This window comes from Limanda limanda, chromosome 2, assembly GCF_963576545.1.
Source record: "Limanda limanda chromosome 2, fLimLim1.1, whole genome shotgun sequence".
Classification (NCBI taxonomy): domain Eukaryota; kingdom Metazoa; phylum Chordata; class Actinopteri; order Pleuronectiformes; family Pleuronectidae; genus Limanda; species Limanda limanda.
The window spans coordinates 9,235,299-9,244,206 of NC_083637.1; positions in this window are offsets into that span (position 1 = coordinate 9,235,299).

Consider the following 8,908-nt stretch of genomic DNA (forward strand, 5'->3'; position numbering starts at 1 on the left):
ACGCTGTGGGTTTCTTCCTCTTCCTGGTTCCCTGTGACTCAAGAGGAGGAAGTGATGACACTATAGAGTCACCGCTCGTCCAAGTACAGAAACACGTCTATTCACAAGGTTTTAATTGTGAGAATCAACTTTTCTTTCATTGAGATTAAAGCTTAAATAACAAAGGTCACGTCAACTGTTATGAAACTTGAGCTGCTCTTCTCCAACAACATTTACACGTTATGTTGTCTCTCTCTCTCTCTCTCTCTCTCTCTCTCTCTCTCTCTCTCTCTCTCTCTCTCTCTCTCTCTCTCTCTCTCTCTCTCTCTCTCTCTCTCTCTCTCTCTCTCTCTCTCTCTCTCTCTCTCTCTCTTTCTCTCTTTCTCTCCATCCTCATGCTTCTTCCTTTGTGTCTCCTCCTGCTGACTGTTTAACGGCCCCGAGCGTTACAATGGCTGCCCTTTACCTTAAGTCACAGCGGCCTGCAGCAGCAGAGCCGCTGTGGAATTTGAATGCGTATTTTGCCCTTTTCATCCACTTCCTCGTTAACATGGTGGTTACCATGGTAACAGGACTAACATCAGTTACCACAACTGGGTTATGGCCCTGTTAAGTGCTGTCCACAAACAGTTTTAAACCTGATCACTATTTTGAGTTTATATTCATTATTTAGAGAATATGTGTTTTTTTATCATCTGTATATTAGTTCTCATACGTTTTCCCTGAATTTATCTTTCACCAAATGATCAATTTGTCTTGTTTTGGTGTTTTTTTCCCCCAAATTGTCTTATTTTCAAACTCTGATGTGATTATTTATGAGGAGAACGTGTTGTAGTTTTCTCACCGGTGGATAAAACCTGTAGGTGCTGCTCTGTGTCGTCTGGTCACCGGGGGCAACAGACCCCGAAGAATCTTAATGTCGTTAACTCTGTTCCACTTCCTGTCTCTGATGACGGCAAAGAATGAAATAAAATCACATGTTGCTGTGTAAACTGAAAACTAGCTCCTGGTGTTTCTTTAAACTCAGATTTGTTACTAAGTGATGGTGATTTGAACTGCTGCCTTTTGGCCACTGTGATGAAAGTGGTGAAAATAAAAAAAAGTAAAGCACATAAATTGGGTTTATCACATTAACCACATGTTCATATGTGTCTGTTTGTTGGTTTGGTTGTTTAAATTTTAACAAGTTTTACACAAAACCTACTAAATGCATTTCAACCAACCTTGGTGGAGAGATGGAGCCTGAGGAGAAACCTTTAAATGCAGATCCAGGAATGTTTTTGCCATTAAATTTGAAGATGGTTTGATTTTTTTGACAGATACAGAGTTAGATTTTAAATGTTTTTAGAAAATATTATGAGCAAAACAAAGATCCATCTTGATCTAAGATGATTAACATGTACAACCAAACCATCAAATTATTCTCACTTGTCCCTTTGAACCACTAGAGAGCAGCAGAGTGTCGGGTTAATCTGTAACTGCCCTTTTTTCTGTCATTACAACTGATTCTCAGCAACAGAGAAATCCCATTGATCAATACTTTCTAATGCCATACTTTTGGTGGAGTAAGTTTTAGCTGCTGTATTGGAAATAAACTGGAGATTAACTCACTCACAGAAAATATTACAGAACCATAATATAGCAAATAGTAATTGATCCATGTCCGGTGCATTTTGTCTTTATTTTTTAATATAAAAAAGAGTAGAAATGTCAGAAATACTCAAATACTCAATCAAAGATAACAGAATATAGACAGCAACAATTTTACGTTCACTTACAAGTACCAGTACTCTTGCCACAGACACTTAATTCCTGAGTGATCACATGTTCATCATTATTCACTCAAAATCTTGCAAAAAGACATTTTATTAATGAACTTTTAATATTAATACCTACAAACATAACAAACAGTGAGCTCCTGGCCACAGTTGTTGTTATTCCCCTGTTTGTCTGCAGGGGGCTCCCATGAGCTTCCTTTAGCTTGTGGGGGGAAATAAAACTGTTAAACTCTCATCCATCCTCACTTACATTAAACATTTTAAATACAGTCAGATGTGTGTTTTACTAACAAGACATTCATCTTCAGAATGAATCCAATACCACACACACACTGTGCGGTTTGTCCTGTTCAGCTGTGATTCCCCTCCGGTCTCATCCTGGAGCTTCTCTCCAGAGTCACTGCAGAAAAACAAAGTATTACATGGCTCGAGATGTCAAATGGCTCGTGACTCTCCACGTTAATCTCCAGATCAAAGTCGCTGTTTCCATGTGTGAGGGATTAGGTTCCTCTCAATCCCTCTTCATCCTGCAGCTCAGTCTAACACCTGAAGAGGAGGATCTCTACTTTCACTCTGCTGCTGCAGGTTCTGACAGATCCTCTCGTCACAGCAGCAGAGTTTCTCATTTCTTTGCATTTGTTTGTGTGTGTGGATAAACTACCAGGCTGGAGGATGTTCTGCTGCTCGTCACGTCCGTCACGAAGAAACAACTGGGATTAGCGACGACAGTGTTCGTGCACAGGAGTGAGTTACAACATGTGTCATTGTGTGTTTACGTGTGCAGTATTTTGTAGATTATGTCAGAAATTAAAAGCATCGTCTTCTTTTGGTCAATTTCAAATCCTCCAGCACTGATTCTATAGATATTTGTGGTTGATTAAGCCACACAAAAAAAAAACAATATTGCCGAAAATATGAATCCTGAGTTCATTCTTCAAATATGCTGTTTCTCTTTTGACCTGGTGATGACCTCCCTCTGTCACTTTCAGGGACATGATGTCTCTGCTGCTTCGTCTCCCTGCATCTCTGTGACCTTTGACCCACACATGTACGTACAGCAGCTGAACGCAGCTCATCACCAACACGCCTGCGTCTCATGGACTCACTCTACTACAGCCACAGGGATTATCAGCGTCAGATTAACACAGGATGCAGATTAACACACAGAGTAAATACAGACACTAGTTTGTGGAGAGCTGCAACGTGGCAATAAAGAAAATACGCGATCAAAACAAACAGGGTTCGGTGTGAATTAAAGGAGGAAACAGATTTATTTTAAATTGTGAATGTGCAGGATAGAAGGGTTTTTCCTTGACAGCTGATTGTTGACTTCCTTCTGTCTTCAGATCTACGAGACGTGAACATGTGGTGAGAATCAAACCCCTGAACGGAGACGACACTGAAACAGAGATGGGGTGAGAGACAACCTAACCTAACCCTAACCCATCTCACACACTGTGTTGGCTGATGTTTCAAAAATCAATGAAATCCTAACCTCTGCCTTTACAAAGATTTTCTAATAATCAATCAAGGCTATTTGATGGATCAGTTGCTGTAATTAGAAACGATCAATAATCAAATGATCCTGTAGAGTCAGTTTCTGGTTCCACTTTGAGGATTTGCTGCTTTTCCGTGTCTTATGTTCAGGTTTTGTGTCGATATTAGAATCTGATGGCAGCTCTGGGAAACTGTGATTTACACTTTCACCTTTTACTGACATTTTATTGGAGAAACGATCAATCAGTAACAGAATAACCCAAATATTGGTTTCAGCCTTAGTATTCAGAGACCTAATCAAACTATTATCGATTCACCCGCAACATTTTATGCTAAATTATGCTCCTGAGACAGATTCAATATCAATGAAATGGGAAAAACCAGATAATCAAGCTCCGGTTACTCTGGTTTTTTGTTTCTAAACTCTTGAACGACAGAGTTTACAGGATCAGTTCTCGTGTGTGAAACGCTGCGGTGTCAGATTTATGGATCGTTTACATGTGGCCTCTCTCATTGATTTTCTCCTCTGATGTCCAGTTTGATAATGAGTATTGAGTTCGGACGTGAACTCCGTTAGGTTCTGTGTAACAGCAGAGAGACGATGTGGATCTGCACTGAGAGGAAGGACTGTTCAATTTGTGTATTTGTGGAAAGCAACTTTGATTAATATTGCTTTACTTGTACTTTACATCAGTATTTACATTTGATGTTACAAGTTTTTACTACTTGATTCATTTCACAGCTTCAGTTACTTATTTCTTTGCAGATTAAATACAAATATTATAAGATTTTACAGGAAAATGATTTATTATATAACTGTCACATAGAAATAAAGAATATATTTCATATTAGCACCACAACATTGAAATGCTGGAGGAATTCCACTGCATCAGTAAACTGGGTTTTAATTCACTCTAAACCTTTAATAGTTAAATTATTAATAATAACTTTGGTTTATGGGGCCAAGTCAGATTCACAGAATAAAAATAAAACCAACTAGGGACAGAAAAATAAGGAACTTTAACATTTTGGACAGATTCTGCTTCTTTAGAGTAAATTAGTCAGTCTCAATGTTGATGTCTGCAGGATTCAACAAGTTATATTTAAGACTTTTAAAGACCCTTTAAGAACACAATACATTAAATATATCAAGTCTCCAGCTATAAGGAAAGTAGCCTGGAATAACCCAGAGACAGAAGATCTCCAAAGATAAATTCTGACCGGGGTGTTTGTAGGTATCAGCTCCACGTTGGTCTTGTTTTTAGTTTTGCTACAGATTGTTAACATCTGTATCTCTGAGAAAGAACAACAACAACACAGTCTTTACGATCTGATTATATGTTTCATCACTTTTAGTAAGTTGTTATTGTACCTGTTGAAATAACCAGAGGTGCAATGCTGAAACAAACAGAACTGTGTGCACCGGGTCTGAGTCTGTGCAGTGCATGCTAAGCAGGTGCCCTTTGACTACACACACACACACACACACACACACACACACACACACACACACACACAAACACACACACACACACACTGCATTAGTTTACTAAAATAGTTGCAAGGCCTTTAAATGAATCATGATCACCCCCCCCCCCCATCCCCTCCCTCTCCTCCGATACACACCACACAATAAACCTCATGCCGCCTTTTTTTTCTATCGCACAAAATCAGTAATGGCAGAGGAATGCAAATAACCTGTTTCTGTCTTTCTTTCTGCTCTTTTCTTTCTTTCCTTTTTTTTTATAAATCTGAAAAGAGTCTTTCATGGGCTGCTGCATAATGCAGGGTTGTCCCGGCAACAGACTCCCTCATAAGAAGGGAGGGGCCCGACTGGAAACCACAGTTACAACCGGGACTGGGACGTCCCATAAGGAGGCTGAGAAACTTTGCAAATATAGTCAGAGTAAAGCGATTTATTTCCCCCCTTGCTTCATATTTGATGCATATAATGGCCATAGAATTCTGTTTTTAGAAATTGGAATGACCGGATTTTCTGCTTTAATTGGTCATAAAATATGATCCGATCCAGCGTCCACAGACCTGGTGGAAGAAAAGTTGAAAACGCTGTTTTAGCAGCAATAACCTCACACGAGCACTTTCTGTAGCTGTGGATCAAACCTGCAGCAAAGACAATGAATATAAAGTATCTTGACTTCTTGTATTGCAGTACTTACTTAATATTTTTCTGCAACTATCTGCTGTTGCACTTGTTTTAGTTGTTTTTTCTTACCATAAACCAAGTGTGTAAAGTTTGCTTTAAAAGCCTGATTTAAAAATGTTTTAACCTCCATCAAAGTATCTATCCTGGATAATTGAAGTATTCACTTTGATTTCACTACTCATTGCGTCACACATCCCACAACACTGCTTGTATAACCAGTGTAGGGATAGAACAGAAATAATGCATGCATGTTCTATTTTTACACTCACAATAATGTAATATTGATGGTATCTCCGGACTGGATTAGCTCATTGAAGTGAATCCCGGCTGCAGTCGCCTTCCCCTCTTATTGTCGGCAGACCCCTTTGATAAATGAGGTGGAAGAGAAGCTGTAGTTTGAGCAGAGCTGCAGACGGGACGCAGCTGCAGGAGAGAGACGAGCAGAGCAGTTCACTCAGGGAACAGGAGGCTCAGGAGCTCAGGACACATTCACACGTCTCTGGAGTTCTCACAGCAGCAGATAGCGTCACATTTAGGTGAGTGGAACCGAAACTGCAGCATGTGCTTCTATTGAAAACGGGTAGAATCAATGTTTATACTTTTATTGCATGAACCAGAAGAACTGCTGCAAGAGGCAGAATTAGATTTGATTTCAATTAAAAATTACACATGCATCCAATCATTTAAAGTGCCAGTCTCATGACCAAACTCTGCATGTGTTCTTGTTAATTTATGAACGAGCAGCAGTTTAGTGCTAATCCATTTGCTGCAGCTCGATTCCAGAGACAGGTCTGCAGCAGCAGCGGCTTCGTGTTTGTGTCAGCATGTTGAATCTGGGAAAACTTGAATGGAGCTGCTGATGCATTTGTCAAATAGAGTCAAACAGCATCTGTAGGACCTCATGACTTTATGTTCGATATTCAGGTTTATTATCAGAAGACTTCAGCTGCAGGTTTGATGAAAAGATGCTGAGCGTTTTATCGTTTTGTAGTTTTCAGTTATTTGATGTTGAACTTGACGTTTAATAAGTTTTGATAGTGAAATTGAAGCTTTTCCCAATACAGATTCTAATTTGAAAAATATAAATGGACTGGCGTTAAATACTTTGATTGCTGAGATGGAGCCGTCATAATGGTGGTTTCCACCTGGGGGCGCCATGACAACTCAAAATATCTGCAATGAAAAAAGTCTTTGTGCTCGGATGCTAGAAACATTTATGGTAGACCTTTAACATGGGAAGAGGCGGGGCTTATGACCCATACTGCAGCCATCCACCAGGGGGCGATTTCATTACTTTGGCCTCACTTTTGTGGAGCTGTCATGTCGTCCATCTTTGTACAAAGTCTACTTATGAAACCACAAATAATTCATCATGCTCATTCATCATAAAATAAGATATTCAACTCTTTGCACCGAAAATTAATAAGTGTCTGAAAATGCTCAACTAGTACTTATTTTTAAAGTTATTCCAGCTGTTGTGACATTAGAGCTTGAATACAAGGATTGTGAGATTGGTGGAATAGGAAGTAGAGAGTGGTGCAGTAAACACAGTAACTCTGCCTCCGCTGCAGTAAACACTGATTGTTCTGCAGCCGAAGGTTCATTCTCCTGCTGATCAGGACAAACACAGCTCTATAAGATGAGTCAGTTTCTCTGGAGTAACGGAAAGTGAAGAGTTAACCTCGGTGTTACACACAGTTGTTGTCATGCATCAGGGTCGCTCAGTGTCACGTAACCATTTGTCTATGAGTTACAGCCTATATGATCCAATCCAAATATCTAGTGACCACTTTTTAATACATCGTCTGCAGCACTTCAGTTGACTTGATTTGTATTTGTACAATACAAACGGCGACTGGTGTTGGTATTGATGTTGTGGTCCACTGATTGAAGGCCCTCGGGGTTGATGTGGGTGTGTGTTGCACCGCGACACCGTGACCTCTCAGGATCGATGAGCTCTGCCGGGACTCGACAACGAGGACGCAGCGTCTGTCTGGTCACCGCTGATTGATTCACTGGGAACTCTATCACCAAGGCAATTAATATTTCATGTGTATTGTACAATAACTGAAAAAAACACCAACCAGCCACAGTTTAGCCGATGTGGTATTCATTAGTTGGACTTAACAAGACACTTTTTTCACCATTTTGGGTATTTTTTGTTTAGTTTTTGTCATCATAGTGACATGTGTTGCTTTTACCATGGGTCGGTGTACCCACACTAAAATGAATAATTATTTTAAATCTTGATGAAAAAGTAAATTATTGTTAGGTCAGATCTTTGGACTGGATCTGTTTTCCTATACAAACACCAGTCAGTGTGTTAAGTGTGTGTCAGCCAGCAGGGGGCATCAGCATTACATAAAGACAACATCAACCACCTCATAGATAATTGAACTGATACATAAAATGAACTGATGATGATCCTTTAACCTGACAAGTGTGTGTGTGTGTGTGTGTGTGTGTGTGTGTGTGTGTGTGTGTGTGTGTGTGTGTGTGTGTGTGGTGTGTGTGTGTGTGTGTGTGTGTGTGTGTGTGTGTGTGTGTGTGTGTTCTCTTCCCTGTGTTATTCAGATGGCTTGAGAGCTTTTGTACTTTTCTGGGTCCAGAGTCTAATTTTCTGTTCAGTTAATAATTGGACTCTCGCTTCTTTTTCCTTTGACCGTAGCTGTTCCTCTGCTCTGTGAGAAATGAAATGAACCACGTCACCTGCTTTTCACATATTTGAATTCTTTACCACCTGTTTGTTTGCATTCAAACCCTCTTTGAGACAAAATTGGCATTTTTTGGTTGATATTTGCTTTCACATCGAATTAAACAGATTTCATTTACTTTATCACGTAAATCACATTATACAACGCTAAGATGAAGATAAATAAAATAATAGTATTCCCTGTTTCCGTATGGAGCCACTTCCTGTGCAGTGGGTAATCCAGTTAAGTGGGAGTTAGATGTACAGCAGGAAAACAGATGCATTTGGATAATTACCACAAACATTGTTTGGGGCCGGCCAATAAGATTAAAGCTTTTAAGAGATGGTGAAACTCTCCAGGGGCATATGTGTTTGTGTGTGTGTGTGTGTGTGTGTGTGTGTGTGTGTGTGTGTGGGTGTGGGTGTGTGTGTGGGTGTGTGGGTGGGTGTGTGTGGGTCTATAACATTTCCATGAAGACACATGACTACAAACACACCACATATTTGTAAATAAGGGCCTGACCTACATTACACTTTCATACCAAGTGAAATATGTTCCTGGGCAACAAATATCTGATCTATAATATAATTATATCATTTATGATTCTAATAAGATCAGTTAAGTTGTCACTTGACACAGAACATCACGTCTCAGATTTTTTGTTTGGCCATGAAACTTTTAGAATTTCGATTATCTACAGTCAGATCTGTCCCAAACTCAACATGTTGGATAAGAGTCACAGCCTGAAGATTTTTATCAAGTGATTATAATTCGAATAAGTTTTAATTAGTTAATAT